The 17,099-nt window shown below is 45.9% G+C and overlaps 1 protein-coding gene across 2 annotated transcripts in view; it reads left to right on the plus strand.

The window, feature by feature from the left end:
• The first annotated feature begins 13,365 nt into the window (after positions 1-13,365).
• Positions 13,366-17,099, plus strand: part of EDARADD (EDAR associated death domain) — a 124,715-nt gene continuing 120,981 nt past the window's right edge. The window contains exons 1-2 of one of the 2 annotated variants that reach the window (XM_031659738.1): positions 13,366-14,036; positions 16,938-17,017. The gene's annotated coding sequence lies outside the window, so the exon portion shown is untranslated. Of the gene's footprint in view, positions 14,037-16,670; positions 17,018-17,099 lie in introns of those variants that run through there. The other variant, XM_021931670.2, reaches the window with a different exon arrangement.

The raw sequence follows: 17,099 nt of genomic DNA on the forward strand, positions 1-17,099 counted from the left end.
CCTCCTGAGTAGCTGGGACTATAGACATATGCCACCACACGCAGCTAATTTTTAAAAATATATATTTTTAATTATTCCTATCTTTGACAACATAAAAAATCTTATTTTATGATAAGATTTGCCACTAAAAACCACTATGCAAAACAGTGGTTTCTGTAAAAAATTTAATGCTTAATATTTTTTATGTTCTTTGACATTCCCAGAATATATGCCTGTTTAAGTCTCAGTTATGAAGAGACTATAAAAATTCAATGTTTTGACATATTAAATCGTCCTCTCATCACATCATAGAGATGAGGAAAATGCAGCCAGAATGCTTTATGCCTCTCTTTGAGCTAGGTAGCAGCACATGGAGGGTCTGCCTTTAGACAACAGTTTTTCCCACAGTGATATGGACAGTAAGGTATCAAGTTATTAGGAACTCTCAAACTTAGATTTGTTCAACAATCACAAACATTTGAGGAAAACCAACGTCCTGAGAGACAGTAATCTCTATACATGAGGAGACTTTAACAAAGCAGAAGGGGGTTCTAAAATAACTATAGTTAATATTTTTGGAGGGCTAAGAGTCAATAACACCTGCAGAATGGAGACTGGATGTTAAGAAAAGGTTTTACATGAGAAAAATAGCTTTTAAAGGTAAAAAATTCAACAGATGGGCTGAACAGCAGATAAGACACAGTCCAAGAGCAAATCAGTGAACTAGATAGAATATCAAGCGAAGGACTTCTTCGAGAATACAACACACAATGAGAAGCAAGTTATGAGAGAAAAGTTAAAAGATAGGAGGGACAGATCCTCGAGTTCCATCATTCCCAAGTTGCTTAGCTTATGTGACTGTCGTAAGTAAAGACTGGCTTCTTGCTTTTCTTCTTAGCCCAAAATAAGTTATGTTAGCCAGCCTTTTCTCTTCTGTGGATTTGAGGTACTGCACAGCCCATTATAGGGGCCAAAGGCACCACCACACCTGAAGAGCCGAGATCACTGGAGGAGGTACCAGCCTGGCCAGAGTATGCCCTCTTTTTTTTCTTTTTTTTTCTTTTTTTGAGATGGAGTCTTGCTCTGTTGCCTGGGCTGGAGTACAGTGGTGCAATCTCGGCTCACTGAAGCCTCTGCCTCCCAGGTTCAAGTGATTCTTCTGCCTCAGCCCCCCGAGTAGCTGGGATTAGAGCTGTGCACCACCACATCAGCTAATTTTTGTATCTTTAGTAGAGACGGGGTTTCACCATATTGGCCAGGCTGGTCTTGAACTCCTGGGCTCAAGTGATCTGCCTGCCTTGGCCTCCCAAAGTGCTGGGATTACAGGCCTGAGCCACCGCACCCAGCCTTGCCCTCTTGTGCCACATGGTCTGAGGTGTGGTCCTGCTCTTTGTACCCTGGCCTGCTGCTCCTCGTTCCCAAGCCTCGGCCTTAAACTAAGGTTTGCTCCTGGAACAGCCCAAGTAAATGAGGCTGAGGAGGACCTCCCTGCATGGAGTCTCCAAAGTTCTTTAACTAAAATTTAGCCTGTCCTGGGACCACACAGAGCCCTGGCACTTGGCCCAGACTTTCAAAAAATAGAGGCAGAAGTGCTTCTCTCTCTTTCGCTCTCTAGCCTCATACCAACTGGGAGTTCTTAAAAGTTTCATTAGTAACTTCTAGGTGCAGCTTCTGCCTCATTTTCACTGAAAGCCCAACTAAGGGCTCTCACTATCACTACCATTTAAACACACACATAAGGGCAGGCATGGTGGGTCCCACCTATAATCTCAGCATTTTGAGAGGCCAAGGTGGGAGGATCGCTTTAAGCCAGGATTCAAGACCAGCCTGGGCTACTTGACAAGACCCATTTCTACAACAAAAATACACACACACACACCCCACACACACATACAAGCAATTAAATTTTAAAAATAAAACAAGCCAATGTATATGAACCCATTGGTGGCAGCCCAGGATGTGAACAAGACTAGAGTTCCCTAACTTGTGAACACCGACAGAGGCTGGGTTCAGAGACCAGTGACTCTGGACCTTTGGCAGTTTCCACAATTGTGCAAACAAACTTGCTAAATTCCAGTGGACAACACGCTAACTCTGAGAGGGTCACAATCTGTCAGCACTGAAAGTGGAAATCAGTTTGAACTGAAAAAGGAAACAGTGGCTCTGCTGTGAATCAGGCTCGGAGGACAGGCAGAGAGACCAGCTGCAAAGGTCACGAGAATCATCATTTCTCTAAGGCAGAAGTCCCCAAACTCCTGGGCTGCCGACTGGAACCAGTCTGTGGCCTGTTAGGAACTGGGCTGCACAGCCGGAGGTGAGCACGCATTTCCACCCGAGCTCTGCCTCCCGTCCGATCAGCAGCCACATTCCATTCTCATAGGAGCACGGACCCTATTGTGAACTGTACATGCGAGGGATCTAGGTTGCCTGCTCCTTATGAGAATCGAATTCCTGATGATCTGAGGTGGAACAGTTTCATCTGGAAAACATCCCCCCTGCCACCCCACACGCTGTCCGTGGAAAAATTGTCTTCCACGAAACCGGCCCCTGGTGCCAAAAAAGTTGGGGACTGCTGCTCTAAAGTCATGCTGCAGTTTGAAATGCCATAAGGCTCACAAAGATCCCCTCTTTGATTGACTACTGGTTTTTCACCAATGATGCCCCCACACCTGCTTTGCGAATCTTGTCTATTACTGGGGATACCCAACTGGAAAGGGTTTATGACAGCACCCACATCATGATTAATCCCTGCTTCTATGAACCCCACTTTAGATACCACAACCAATCTAGAACTGATCTCTGCTTCCCTTAGATCTGCCTCAGACTCCTACCGTGGGATCCTAAACCTTGCTAAAGATGCATTTCTTCTCCCTTATTTTGAGCAGGATGCTATGGTTCCTATGGAATGTCCTGCTCACTGCACCAAGTTAAAAAGTTCGATTTGATCAGGCTGCAGGCCTGTCTCTGGTGGTCTTTGGAAGATTCGGCTTGAATACCTCTGAGAAATTTCCTGATAGACTGGGTCATGAAGGGGTGAGCCATTTCTCTGAGGCCTGTTTTGCCACCTTCTAATCAGGAGGCACAGCCAAGATAAACCCTCCCAGGTGCCAGTTTCTCATAGGGCTCCAGGTGCCAGCTCTTCTTAGGACAACTCTGTTTTAATGAGCTCTTGACAAAAGAGTCCATCGATATTGGGTGCAAAGTGCAGTGATAAGTTATCCTAATATGAGGGAACAGTTTTTGGGTGCCAGGCATTTCCGTGTGTGTGCACACACCAAGTATTGTGATAAATGCCTGACAAAAATCTCAGAATAACCCTTTGAAACAGGTACTATTTTTTTTTTTTTTTGAGACGGAGTCTTGCTCTGTTGCCTAGGCTGGAGTGCAGTGGCGTGATCTTGGCTCACTGCAACCTCTGCCTCCAGGGCAGGCAAGGGTGACAAGATATTGAGGGTGGGGGATAAGGAATTTGATCAGCTATCAAGGAGGATCAGATAGGCTGGGCATGGTGGCGCACACTTGTGGTCCTAGCACTTCTGGAGGCCCAGTGGGGCAGATCACTTTAGGTCAGAAGTTGGAGACCAGCCTGGACAACATGGAGAAACCCCGTCTCTACTAAAAATGGAGTCTTGTTTCAAAAACAAAAACAAAAACAAAAAGAATGATCAGATAGCAAGTGTGAAGGATTTTCACTAAACTGACGTGGCAGGATTCTTGCTAAAACTGGATTAAGTGGGCAGAGTCACTGGATGAAGGACAGAGCCCAAAGTTGGTGATTGGTCAGAAGAACTCAGAGGAGCATGACTCTAGTTTGGTTAAAGGAGAGAGTCTTTGTCATGACTCATCCTGTTTTTTGCAGCCACACATTTTCATTAATTCTTTCATCGAACACACAGTAAGTGAGGAGTATTAAAACAGTTAAAACAACAACATGCAAGCACTCTGGCAGAGACATGGGCAGTGCAACAACCTGCCTTGTTAGGTTTAGAATACATGATTCCAGGTCTGGGCTCAGTGGTTTATGCCTGTAATACCAACACTCTAGGAGGCCAAGGCAGGAGGACAGCTTGAGGTCAGGAGTTTAAGACCAGCCTGATCAATATAGCAAGACCCCATCTCTACAAAAAAAAAAAAAAAAAAAATTTAATTAGCCAGGCATGGTGGCAGACACCTGTAGTCTCAGCTACTCTGGCAGCTGGGGCAGGAGGATCACTTGAGCTCAGGAGTTGGAGGTTACAATGAGCTGTGATTAGGCCACTGCTCTCCAGCCTGAGTGACAGCACAAGATTTTCTCTCAAAAACAAACAAACAAAAAAAAACAACAAAAAAACCCCCCATGATTCCATGATTGAGTTATTACCACCACTTCATTAATTGACTTAATTGAAATTAAGATGAAGAATAACCCAGAACAACATCTTTTGAATAGAAGAATATGTGGACTATCTAGACCTGTACCATCCCATACTGTGGCCAGTAGCCACATGTGGCTAGTGAACACCTGAAAAGTGGCTGAATGCTGCTGAAGTGGCAAGTCAGTGGGCCTGAGCGGGAGGCCAGGAGAGCACCACCCACAAAGGCCCCAAAGGGCAGAGCTGCCCACAACTAGTCTAAACTGAGATATGCTATAAACTTAAATTTAAAACACACAGTGGCTTTCAAACACTTAGTATGACCAAGTCAGGCAATACTGCATTCATAATCATCAGAAAAATGCAAATCAAAACTACAATGAGATATAATCTCACCTCAGTTTAAATGGCTTTTGTCAAAAATGGAATAACAGAAGCTGATGAGGATGCAGAGAAAGGGAAATCCTCATACACTGTTGGTGGGAATGTAAATTAGTACAGCCACTATGCAGAACAGTATGGACAGTCCTCAAAAAACTGAAAATAGGCTAGGCACGGTGGCTCGCTCCTGTAATCCCAGCACTTTGGGAAGCCAAGGTGGGTGGATCACCTGAGGTCAGGAGTTCGAGACCAGCCTGGCCAACATGGTGAAATCCTGTCTCTACTAAAAATACAAATTAGCTGGGTGTGGTGGCGTGCGCCTGTAATCCCAGTTACTGAGGAGGCCGAAGCAGGAGAATCACTGTAACCTGGGAGGCTGAACCCACCACTGCACGCCAGGCTGGGCAACAACAGCAAAACTCTGTGTCAAAAAAAAAAAATACTGAAAATAGAACCACAATATGATTGATCCAGCAATTTCACTCTTGAGTATATACCTAAAAGGAAATCAATATATCAAAAAGACGTTAGCACTCCCATGTTTACGGAGGCACTATTCACAATAGCAAAAACATGGAATAAACCTAAGTGCCCATCAATGGATGAGTGGATAAAGATAACATAGTATATTTACACGATGGAATATTATTCAGCCCTAATCCTGTCATTTGCAGCAACATGGATGGAACTGGAGGTCATTATGCTAAGTGAAATAAGCCAAGCACAGAAAGACAAATATCACATGTTCTTACTTATATGTGTGAGCTAACGAAGTGAATCTCATGGAGGTAGAGAGTAGATTAGTGGTTACCAGAGACCGGGAGGCATGGGTGGGGAGTGAAGAAAAGTTTATTAATGGCTACAAATACACAGTTTGATCAAAGAAATAAACAGTCTACAATAATCTATTGTATATTTCAAAATAGCTAAAAGAATTCAAGTGGTTTGAGCATAAACAAAAGACAAATATTTAAGGTGACGGATACCCCAAGTATGTTAATTTGATCTTTACAAATTATATGAATGCATTAAATTATCACATGTGTCCTGAAACTACATACCTCTATTATACATCAATAAAATTTTTTTAATGAATGTATACCCACTCCAAAGTGTGTCCTTTAGAGTCTTAGCCTCTCAATTTTGCTGTTTGGCTCCTTCCATTCTTGAAATCCCAACACAAATCTCACCCCTTACCTGAGTCTCATAAGCTAACCAACAACTTCACTGTCAAAGACCAAAGTGATTCATTCAAAGCTATTCGATTTTGAGTGGTTACAAAGTGCCGGGTGCTGTTCTAGGTGCTGGTAACACAGCAGTGAATGAAATGGGCCAAGATCTTGCTTTCAAGGAGTCCATATATTAGCAGGCTTACTCCTCGGAATTTTCATGTTTACTCTTCCATTTGTTTGTTTGTGGGTTTTTTTTGAGATGAGGTCTCACTGTTGTCACCCAGGCTGGAGTGCAATGGCATGATCTTGGCTCACTGCAACCTCCACCTCCCAGGTTCAAGCGATTCTCCCACCTCAGCCTCCCCAGGAGCTGGGATATAGGTGCGTGCCACCATGCCCAGCTAATTTTTTGTATTTTTGGTAGAGATGGGGTTTCACCATGTTGGCCAGGCTGGTCTCGAACTCCTGACCTCAAGTAATCTGCCCGCCTTGGCCTCCCAAAATGCTGGGATTACCAGCGTGAGTCACTGCGCCTGGCCTATTCTTCCTTCCATTTATTGGGCTGCTCTGTTGTTTTGAGTTATCCTTCCACACATGGGTGTGTATGACATTACGGTATGCAGGGGGAAATCCTTGTCTTATAAATATTATAGACTTACGGTCTTGGAGGGTATCTCAGGTGGATACCTTGGAGCTGGTTCTTTTGAAAATTCCCTTGGAGAGCTGGTTCATACTCTCTGAGTCAGTACCTTTCCTGAAGAGGGCAGCAACCTGAAAGGTGATAAAACTAGCATTCTTGCATCAAGAAAAAGGATTACAAAGCCTTAAATACAGGTCTGCTATTCAGCTGTCAAAAAGTCCACAAGGCAGCCAGATGTGTGTAGCCAACTAATGGAAACTGTCAGCTCACGGAGGCGGGAGGCTATCATCCCCAAAAGCAATGGGAAATTCCTCTAGTTAATGACTCTCCTTGACATATGCTTGACAATGGCCTTGGTTCATTTATTATAGTGGTTAAGTAATTGTACAAATTAAGAAGCTTGCTCTGGGCACTTACAGTTTCATGATACAATCAAGGGTATTGTTTGCTATTAAAATTTTGTGGGTTCCTGATTTAGGAATCAGCTAATGAATCAGCTAATTCTGTATTAGTGTCAAGGTAACGAGATGAAAGTGTAACAAACGGCCGGGTGCAGTGGCTCATGCCTGTAATCCCAGCACTTTGGGAGGCCAAGGTGGGTGGATCACTTGAGGCCAGGAGTTCCAGATCAGCCTGGCCAAAATGGTGAAACCCCATCTCTACTAAAAATATAAAAATTAGCTGAGTATGGTAGTGTGCACCTGTAATCCCAGCTAAGGGAGGTGGCAGACAATTCTCTGAAGCAGAGAATCGCTTGAACCTGGGAGGCGGAGACTGCAGTGAGCCAAGATTGCACTACTGCACTTCAGCCTCGGCAACAGGGTGAGACTCCATCTCAAAAAAAAAAAAAAAAAAAAAAAAAACCAAAACAAACAACAAAACAAAACGGCTGGGCACGATGGCTCATGCCTGTAATCCCAGCACTTTGGGAGGCTAAGGCTGGAGGATCACTTGAGGTCAGGAGTTCGAGACCAGCCTGGCCAACATGGAGAAACCCCATCTCTACTAAAAATACAAAAAAAATTAGCCGGGCATGTTGGTGTGTGCCTGTAGTCCCAGCTACTCAGGAGGCTGAGGCAGGATAATCACTTGAATCCAGGAGGCAGAGGTCGCAGTGAGCCCAATATTGCACCACTGTGCTCCAGCCTGGGTGACAGAGTGAGACTCCATCTCAAAAAAAAAAAAAAAAAAAAAAAAAAAAAAAAAAGAGCGTAACAAACGATTTGTACTTCCAGGAGTAAGCTGAACTCTGATAAGTGAACCAACTGGGGTCTGGTAACTACCTTAATCTGTATGGTATAATAGAGATATGATAAGAAATAAGGCTTCTGAAGAGCCTGATGATTTTGACTTGGGCATAAATTGCAATTTGTACTTGGTGGTAAGATTTCTGATATTTACTTTCTCCTTTCTTTGGCAAGTACACAGGATAAAAAGTAACTAGAATGAGTCCACTGTTTTTCTTCAATGTTTATAGAACTATAAAACTCTCAAGTTGGCTTTACTAGACAGGGTTAGATAAATTTGGGATAAAGTTAGAATGATTTGCATTCCTAAAAGAGGACACAAAACGAGAATTGTCAGTTTAAAGAAAGCCCATTTTTATAACTAACATATCGACTAGGCTAGAGATTAATGAGTGCTGTTCAGAATAAAAAAACTTAATAAACTCGATGACTGGAAAACTTCTTCCATCATTCTCCCCTTTGTTCCACAAACCATCTTATTCAGCACAAGATGCTTTGCAGAATTGAAACATCAGGAAGTCAGTTAACATAACTGGGCTGTTAGCATTGCTTTTAAATGCCAGACCACTCTGCACAGCATGCCTACTAACCTTTGGGAACTAGCCACATTCTTGGAATATGCTCGACCCCCAAGAGTAAGAGGGACCACTGGGGACTTGCTCTTCTTTCACGGTCCCCCACTCTTCTCTCACAAATAACACCTTGGACATTGCAGATTAATTACAACTATCAGCAACTAGGAACCGCCCCCAGAGTACAAAATAGATGGTGAATGGAAAGAAGAGAAATGCCTTGCCTTTTCAAGGCGGAGCCAAACTTAGGAGCACACTGAGGACACTGCCGTCACTTTACAGAATCAGACACTTGCAACCCTGTAAGCACGTGCACAGTGATTCAAGAAGACAGAATGGGAAAGAGAACAGAGGGGCTTCAGTTTCATGGAAATAGAGACCAAATCTCTTTTTTTTTTTTTTTAATTTTATCTCACCATTCTAGACCCAGGTGACAGCACAGTGCCTGGAACAGAATAGAGTAAGCGCCCGTAACTGACCTCTGTTGCTATTTTTACTGCTATAGGTTGCACAGCGAGTACATGCTGAATGCTGCTGAAGTGACAAGTCAGTGGGCCTGAGCGGGAGGCCAGGAGAGCACCACCCACAAAGGCCCCAACAACTTCCTCACACTGCATTGCAGCAGGGCCCTTTTCACTTAATGCCATGAAGATTCATTCCATTAGGTTAAAAACAGTGAGGCAAGTTTAGCAGGTCCAATACTACATCAGGCATAGCGTATTGTTAGAATTGCAGTCTTGCCAATGGCTAGGCGTTTACATCACTTAAGAAGATAGCTCCTACTCCAGGAGCGGTGGCTCACACCTGTAATCCCAGCACGTTGGGAGGCCGAGGCGGACGGATCACTTGAGGTCAACAGTTCGAGACCAGCCTGGCCAACATGGTGAAATCCTGTCTCTACTAAAAATTTAAAAAAAGTTAGCTGGGCATGGTGACACATGCCTATAATCCCAGTTACTCAGGAAGTTGAGGCAGGAGAATCAATTGAACCCAGGAGGCGGAGGTTGCAGTGAGCCCAGATCGCGTCACTGCACTCCAGCCTGGGTGACAAGAGTGAAACTCCATCTAAAAACAAACAAAAACAACAACAACAAAAAGAAGAAGACAGCTCTTTAGATCTGCCTCTCCAAATCTTTGGTTCCAGCACTGGCACTCCATTTACAATCATATTGAATTTCTTGGTATCACAGAAAAAAAAACTCATCAGAGAAAAAGCAAATGCTATTTTCTGATTTAAAAATTTAGGCTGGGCATGGTGGCTCATGCCTGTAATCCCAGCACTTTGGGAGGCAGAAGCAGGCAGATAGCTTGAGTTCGAGACCAGCCTGGGCAACGGCAACATGGCGAAAGCTGGTTTCTAAAGAATATATATACACACATATATATTATATATACATATATATAAAATATTTGTATACACATATACATGGAAAAAATTGGCATGTCTGTAATCCCAGCTACTCAGGAGGCTGAGGTGGGAGGATCCCTTGAGCCCAGGAGGTGGAGGTTGCAGTGAGCCGTAATTGTGCCACCCCACTCCAGCCTTGGTGACAGAGACTCTTCTCAAAAAAAAATTAAAAAAAAAAAAAAATGTAGTGCATTTTCTCTCATGCACACACATACACATGCACATACACATGCACACACACTTGCAAAATCCAAAACAACCAAACCCTCCGTTCCAATGGCTCCCGTCTTCTCTAGGCCTGTTGCTGCTCCACCTCCATACTGCTCCCTGCTCCACCTCAAAGTGCCTTCTGTGATGGAAGGAGAACGAGTGGAGGCACCTCCTGCCCGCCTCCTGTGAGTCTCCTACCAGCACACTCTGCCCTGGGCATGCGGTCCCAGGGGCTTGCTGGGTTTCTCTTATTGGTCAGAGTTGATAGAGCTGGTCCACCGTCCGCAAGGGGAAATGAAAAGAATCTACCTCTCACCAGTGGTTGTCTTGCACCTGACATATAGGATGGTCAGCCCAACTAGCAGACCTGGAGCCAAAGGACCTGGGTCTGGTTATGGATAAAATAAACTCACTGTGGGGCTTGGGACACATGCTACCACAACACACCCACATGAGACACACACATGTGTGCACACACACACAAAACTACAAATATAATTCAGCTGAATTCTATTGGTGGTGTCTTGATACCCAAATTCGAATGCCGGCTTCATTTTGGAGTAGCAACTTCACCACCTCCCTGCATCCCATCCACTTCAGTATTGCACCAGGACACCCTCATACCTCAACTCCTGCCAAGCCAACAACAAAAATTCATGACTCCAGTCCTACCTCTCAAGCTTTAACTCCTAAATCTGGTAATCTCACCCTCATTTGCTTTCCCCCCAAAACCCACCACTTCCTGGGAACCTTCCAGATGTTTGTCACCCCTGCAAACAATTGGTGCCAATTTGTCACACTGCCTAAGCTACATAATAGCCTCTCCTACAATTTTAACAACCAGGGCTTTGACTTGTAGCAAAAGCCTTCAAAGCTCCACTGCCTGTAATAGTTTGTAAGTAGCCAGAGATGGATTTTAATCAGTCTATTGTGCAAATATCTGAAGCAATAAGACACCTGACCAGTGAGTGACAGGGTAACTGAGACACTACAACAAAAAGTTTCACCAAAATACAACCTTCCAGGGAACAGAAAATGGGGTCACTGCTTCCATCTGGGAGTACGAGTACAAATGCCAATGATTATCACACTAGGGGGAACGGGGAGCCCCCAGCTGGCCACTAGGCTACAAATACTGCCTCTTCTCTCATTAAAAAAAAAAAAATAGGGCCAGGCACAGTGGCTCACTGTGGGATTACAGTGCCTGGAATCCCAACATTTTCAGAAGCTCAGGTAGGAGCATCACTTGAGGCCAGGAGTTGAAGACGAGTCTGGTCAACAAAGCCAGACCCCATCTCCACAAAAAAAAGTAAAACATTAGCCAGGTGTGATGGCACATGCCTGTAGTCCCAACTACTTGAGAAGCTGAGGTGGGAAGATCCCTTGAGCCCAGGAGTTTGAGGCTGCAGTGAGCTATGATTATGCCACTGCACTTCAACCTGGGTGACAGAGTGAGACCCTGTCTCTTCAAATAAAATAAAAAACAAACAAATTGGCCGGGCTTGGTGGCCCACGCCTGTAATCCCAGCACTTTGGGAGGCCAGGCTGGTGGACCACCTGAGATCAGGAGTTTGAGACCATCCTGGCCAACATGGTGAAATCCCATCTCCACTAAAAATACAAAAATTAGCCAGGGATGGTGGCAGGCGCCTGTAATCTTAGCTACTCAGGAGGCTGAGGCAGGAGAATCTCTTGAACCCAGGTGGCAGAGGTTGCAGTGAACCGAGATTGTGCCATTGAACTCCAGTCCAGGCCAACAACAGCGAGACTCCATCTCAAAAAGGAAAAAAAAAAAAATTAATTAAATCCTGTAGCACCCACTTCTTTTTGCACATACTTGGGGGAGGGGCAAATCTGTGCAAAGAGTGGAAAACAGGCCAATAAGGAATCTCAGGTACAGAAATGGGACATAACCAGTCACAAACATTTGAGGAAAACCACACATGGAAAGAATAACCTTATATATTTTTCTTTTCTTTTCTTTTTTTTTTTTTTTTTTTTTGACAGAGTTTCACTCTTGTTGCCCAGGCTGAAGTGCAATGGCACTATCTGGGCTTACCGCAACCTCCACCTTCCAGGTTCAAGCAATTCTCCTGCCTCAGCCTCCCGAGTAGCTGGGATTACAGGCATGCACCACCACGCCCCGCTAATTTTGTATTTTTAGTAGAGACGGGGTTTCTCCATGTTGGTCAGGCTGGTCTCGACCTCCCGACCTCAGGTGATCTGCCCGCCTCGGCCTCCCAAAGTGCTCGGATTACAGGTGTGAGCCACCGTACCCAGCCTCATTTTTTTTTCTAAAGGAGAACCTGCACTTGGAAAAAAGTTTAAAAGAGTGAAAATCAGTGTAACTAAAATACGGATACAGATAAGCAAGGATATCACGGCATGAAATGAGAGCAGGCAGTTATGAAAAGAAAGCCAGGCCGGGCGAGGTGGCTCACGCCTGTAATCCCAGCACTGTGGGAGGCTGAAGCAGGCCTCACCTGAGGTCAGGAGTTTGAGACCAGCCTGGCTAACATGGTGAAACCCCGTCTCTACTAAAAACACAAAAATTAGCCAGGTGTGGTGACGCACGCCTGTAATCCCAGCTACTCCGGAGGTTGAGGCAGGAGAATCGCTTGAACCCAGGAGGTGGAGGTTGCAGTGAGCCGAGATCTCGCCACTGCATTCCAGTCTGGGCAACAGAGCAAGACTCCATCTAAAAAAAAGAATAAGAATAAGAATTAACCAGAGATCTTGGACACAGAAACAGCTACTGAAAGAAAAAGAAACCTTCAAGAGGTGGGCAAAACAGCAGGTCGGGCACTGCTGAAAAGCAAACAAGAGAGCTGGAATAAATACGAAGCCAAGGAATTCTCCCAGAAGGTAACTTAAGGGATAAAACGATCAAAGCTTTATGAAAGATAAAGAATTATGGAGGTCAGATTTAAACGCCGCAGCATAATCCACAGACATTCATCCCATTGATCTGGCTATAGTCTTTCCTGCTCATCTTCTTAGCCAAAATTAAAGCACCTTAGCGGCTCTGCTTTTTCCCAGTTACAGTCGGCTTCCACCCCGTGGTGCTGGTTTGGACTTGGGGGTCCTGGGTGGGGACCCCCGGGGTTCCCCCATGGTTCCCCTCTTAGCACCGTAACTTCCTGGGCGCCAAACAGGCTGTCCAGGCAGGCCGGAGGACCAGCAGCTTCAACGCAACCCAGTCTCCAGCCCTGCGCCTCCTCAGCCGCTCCTGGAACGTGCTGCCCTTCGAGCAGTGTCCGAGGTGACGTTCGGGGCGGTGAGAGAGTCCAGAGGTCAGAGGAGGAGGAATCCTTTCGGCCGTGAGAAAGCTTTTCCCCGCCCCTTGGAAGCCCAGTGAGGGCGCGCAGATGCTGGGCGCAGAGACTTCATTTGCATCTCTGCAACGCCCACCCTGCAGTGTCACGCCCACGAGCGTGAGGCCTTCTGGGAATTCTGATCCCAGAAGCCCCTAGGGCCATACAGTCCGACCGGGGAGCCGGATGAGGAAACTCGGGAACTACAACGGCGGTGGCGGCTCCGCCTCCTCGGGGCTGGAGCTCCCTGACGGCCAATGAGGCGGAATCACGTGGGCATCCAAAACACCGTGAGGTGCGGGCGGGGCTGCTGGGCGCGCTCTTCTCCGCCCCGGCGGCAGTCGCAGCGCTCCTCCCTGGGCCCTCCCACATCCCCGGTTACAGCCTCCACGTGCAGCAATTACGCCCTCACCCTGCACAGCCTTGATTGTCCAAAGATAAGCCTGGACTTTTGCAAACAGGGGGCTCTCGTCCTTCATGAGTCTTTCTGTAGCCTCATACCTACAGGCTGTTAGAAATTACACCAGTGACTTGTAGGATTCCGGAGTAAACAGAAGCTGCTTTCGGAAATCTGGTACCCTGCACGGTCCACAGTTGCAAACACAAAGACCTACTTCCAGGCTGCCGTCGATGTACTGCCCAATGAAGCAACACGTGAACCTCGGTGGAAGGCGCCCACCTTTTCTCTAGTCCTTCTCTCACTGAGTGTCCTATCAAAATGGAAGAATCCCTGAATGAAGCCATTTCAAGTTTGAATTGTGGTAAAATACTGCAATCTCAAGTGTTGGTTGCCTACAACTTCCTACTTATTTTGGCTGGTGTCTAAAACGAATATACCCCCCAAATAATATAAAAACAAGGACCAGAAATGTCTCCTGTGTTAGCCCAGTAAATAGTTGATTTTCTTTTCTTTCCTTTTTTTTTTTTTTAGAGACAGGGTCTTGCTATATTGCCCAGACTAGATTCAAACTCCTGGGCTCAAGTGATCCTCCTGCCTCAGCCTCCCAAGGAGCTGGGACTACAGGCAGGTACCACGGGGTACTCGACTTTTTTTTTTTTGAGAGGAAGTCTTGCTCTGTCACCCAGGCTGGACTGTAGTGATGGGATCTTGGCTCACTGCAACTCCACCTTCCGGGTTCAAAGCGATTATCCTGCCTCAGCGTCCCCAGTAGCTGGGACTACAGGCATGTTGACGAAAGAGTCAAACTCTGTAAAATATTTTAAGAGATTTATTCTCTTAAATATGAGACGGCCAAATATGAGTGGCCATGTCCCGTGACACAGCCCTCAGGCGGTCCTGAGAACACGTGCCCAAGGTGGTCCGGGTACAGCTTGGTTTTATACATTTTACGGAGGCATGAGACATCAATCAAATACATTTAAGAAATACATTGGTTCCGTTCAGAAAGGCGGGACAACTCAAAGCGGGGTGCGGGGGGGGGGGGGGGTGCTTCCAGGCTATAGGTCAATTTAAACATTTTCTGGTTGACGGTTGAGTTTATCCTGGGATCAAGAGAAAGGAAATGTTCAGGTTAAGATAAAGGATTGTGGAGACCAAGTTTTATTGTGCAGAGGAAGCTCTTCGATAGCAGACCAGAGAGAGCAGGTTGTAAAATGTTTCTTATCGGACCTAAAAGGGTATCTGGCTCTTAGTTGATTATCTCCTGAATCTGGAAAGGAAGGAAGGAAAAAAAAGGGCGGGGGGTTCAGGTGGTGGCAGGCGCGGTGGCTCACGCCTGTATTCCCAGCAGATCGCCTGAGGTCGGGAGTTCAAGACCAGCCTGGTCAACATGGGGAAACCCTGTCTCTACTAAAAATACAAAAACTGGACGGATGAGGTGGTGCACACCTGTAGTCCCAGATACTCAGGAGGCTGAGGCAGGAGGATTGCTTGAACCCAGGAGGCAGAGGTTGCAGTGAGCCAAGATCTTGCCACTGTACTCCAGCCTGGCGACAGAGTGAGACACTGTCTCAAAAAAACAAAAACGAAAAAGAACAATGAAAGAAAGGGGGAAAGAGGATTCTCTATAGAATGTGGATTTTTCCCACAAGGGATGGCTTTGCAGGGCCATTTCAAGATGTGGCAGAGAAACATGTTTTGGGGTAAAATATTTTGATATTCTTCCTTGTCATGCCAGGGTCAGATTGGAAAGTAAGTCATGATATACAGGGTTAAATAAAACCCATCTGATGAGAATTTATGGTTTGTAGGGCATGACTCCCCAGATCCCTTAGATAGGGATTTGGGCAAGATTAAAAAAAAAAAAAAAATTCTGGGCTTAGTCCTCTCAGGTGTGTACCACCACACCCAGCTAATTTTTTTTTTTTTTTTTTGTATTTTTAGTAGAGACAGGGTTTTACCATGTTTGCCAGGCTGGTCTCACACTCCTGACCTCAGGTGATCCTCCCACCTCGGCCTCCCAAAGTGCTGGGATTACAGGCGTGAGCCAGCAGGCTGGGACAGAATGAGGGTTCTGATGAGCTGAGCAGAGGCGGTTGGCTTGGTAGACAGAAAAAGGCTGAGGAAAGTGTTAGGGGAAGCTGAGAACAAAAAGCAGATTGGTCCTTTCAAAGTTATTTTCCTCCTACAGGTTTGAGGGAAGAAAAATAGCTCCAAGCATTCTGAGCTCTGTAAAGTACTCGGGACCAGAGAGACAGGAGTGTGAGACTTCAGTCATGCCTGCCTCCAGCCCTCCCCCTGCCCCATACCTGGGGGTCAATCGTTTAAGGTAATTTTGTTCCTGACTAGCCGCCTCACCCAGTGTCTTCCTGTTCCTGGAATTTGTGATACAAAGAATGTATAGCCAATCCATAGCTTATATTATTTAATTGTGAAATCTTGGCAAACAATTTAGGAACTGCCTCTTCTTTTCCTTTAAAAACCTCGAGGTAGTGAGTCCCTGCATTCCCAAGTACTTGGGAGGCTGAGGCAGGAGGATTGCTGGAGCCCAGGAATTGAAGGCTGTGGTGAGCCATGATTGCACCACTACACTCTAGCCCATCTCTACAATAAATAAAATAAATTAGCCAGGGCCGGGCGCGATGGCTCACGCCTGTAATCCCAGCACTCAGGGAGGCTGAGGTGGGTGGATCACTTGAGGTCAGGAGTTCAAGACCAGCCTGGCCAACATGGTGAAACCTTGTCTACTAAAAATACAAAAATTAGTCGGGCGTGGTGGTGGGCGCCTGTAATCCCAGCTACTCAGGAGGCTGAGGCAGGAGAATCGCTTGAACCCGGAAGGTGGAGGTTGCAGTGAGCCAAGATTGTGCCACTGTACCCCAGCCTGGGCGACAGAGCAAAACTCCATCTCATAAATAAATAAATAAACCAGGTGCAGTGGTGTGTGCATGTAGTCCCAGCTACTCGGGAGGCTGAGGCAGAAGGATCACTTCAGTCCAGGAGTTCAAGGCTGCAGTGAGCTATGACCATGCCTTGGCACTTAAGCCTGGGCAACAGAGCAAGACTCTGTCTCTAAAAAAACCAATTATCTAACAGTAATAATGGTACTAACAGTAGTGAATTTAGGGCAAGCACACCACATGCCTCATGGCTTATCCTTTCTTGGGATTGTCACAAGACTCCAGCCTTGAACTGAGGCAGCCTCACTTCACAGACCAGGGTTGTTACCTCTCAGCCCCCACATAACTGGGATTTGTTTCAGCTCTGCAGGAGAGAACTGTGTGACCTTGGGCAAACTCTTCCCCTCCTGGTCTCCCTTATCTGTATCTGCACACAGCTATGGTAAGTGGTGGTAAAAATCGTTCTAGCTCTGAGTTTGTAGGATTATTGGACACCCACTTTGCATGAGGCGACTGCTTACACA

Source organism: Papio anubis, chromosome 1 (assembly GCF_008728515.1).
Source record: "Papio anubis isolate 15944 chromosome 1, Panubis1.0, whole genome shotgun sequence".
Taxonomy (NCBI): domain Eukaryota; kingdom Metazoa; phylum Chordata; class Mammalia; order Primates; family Cercopithecidae; genus Papio; species Papio anubis.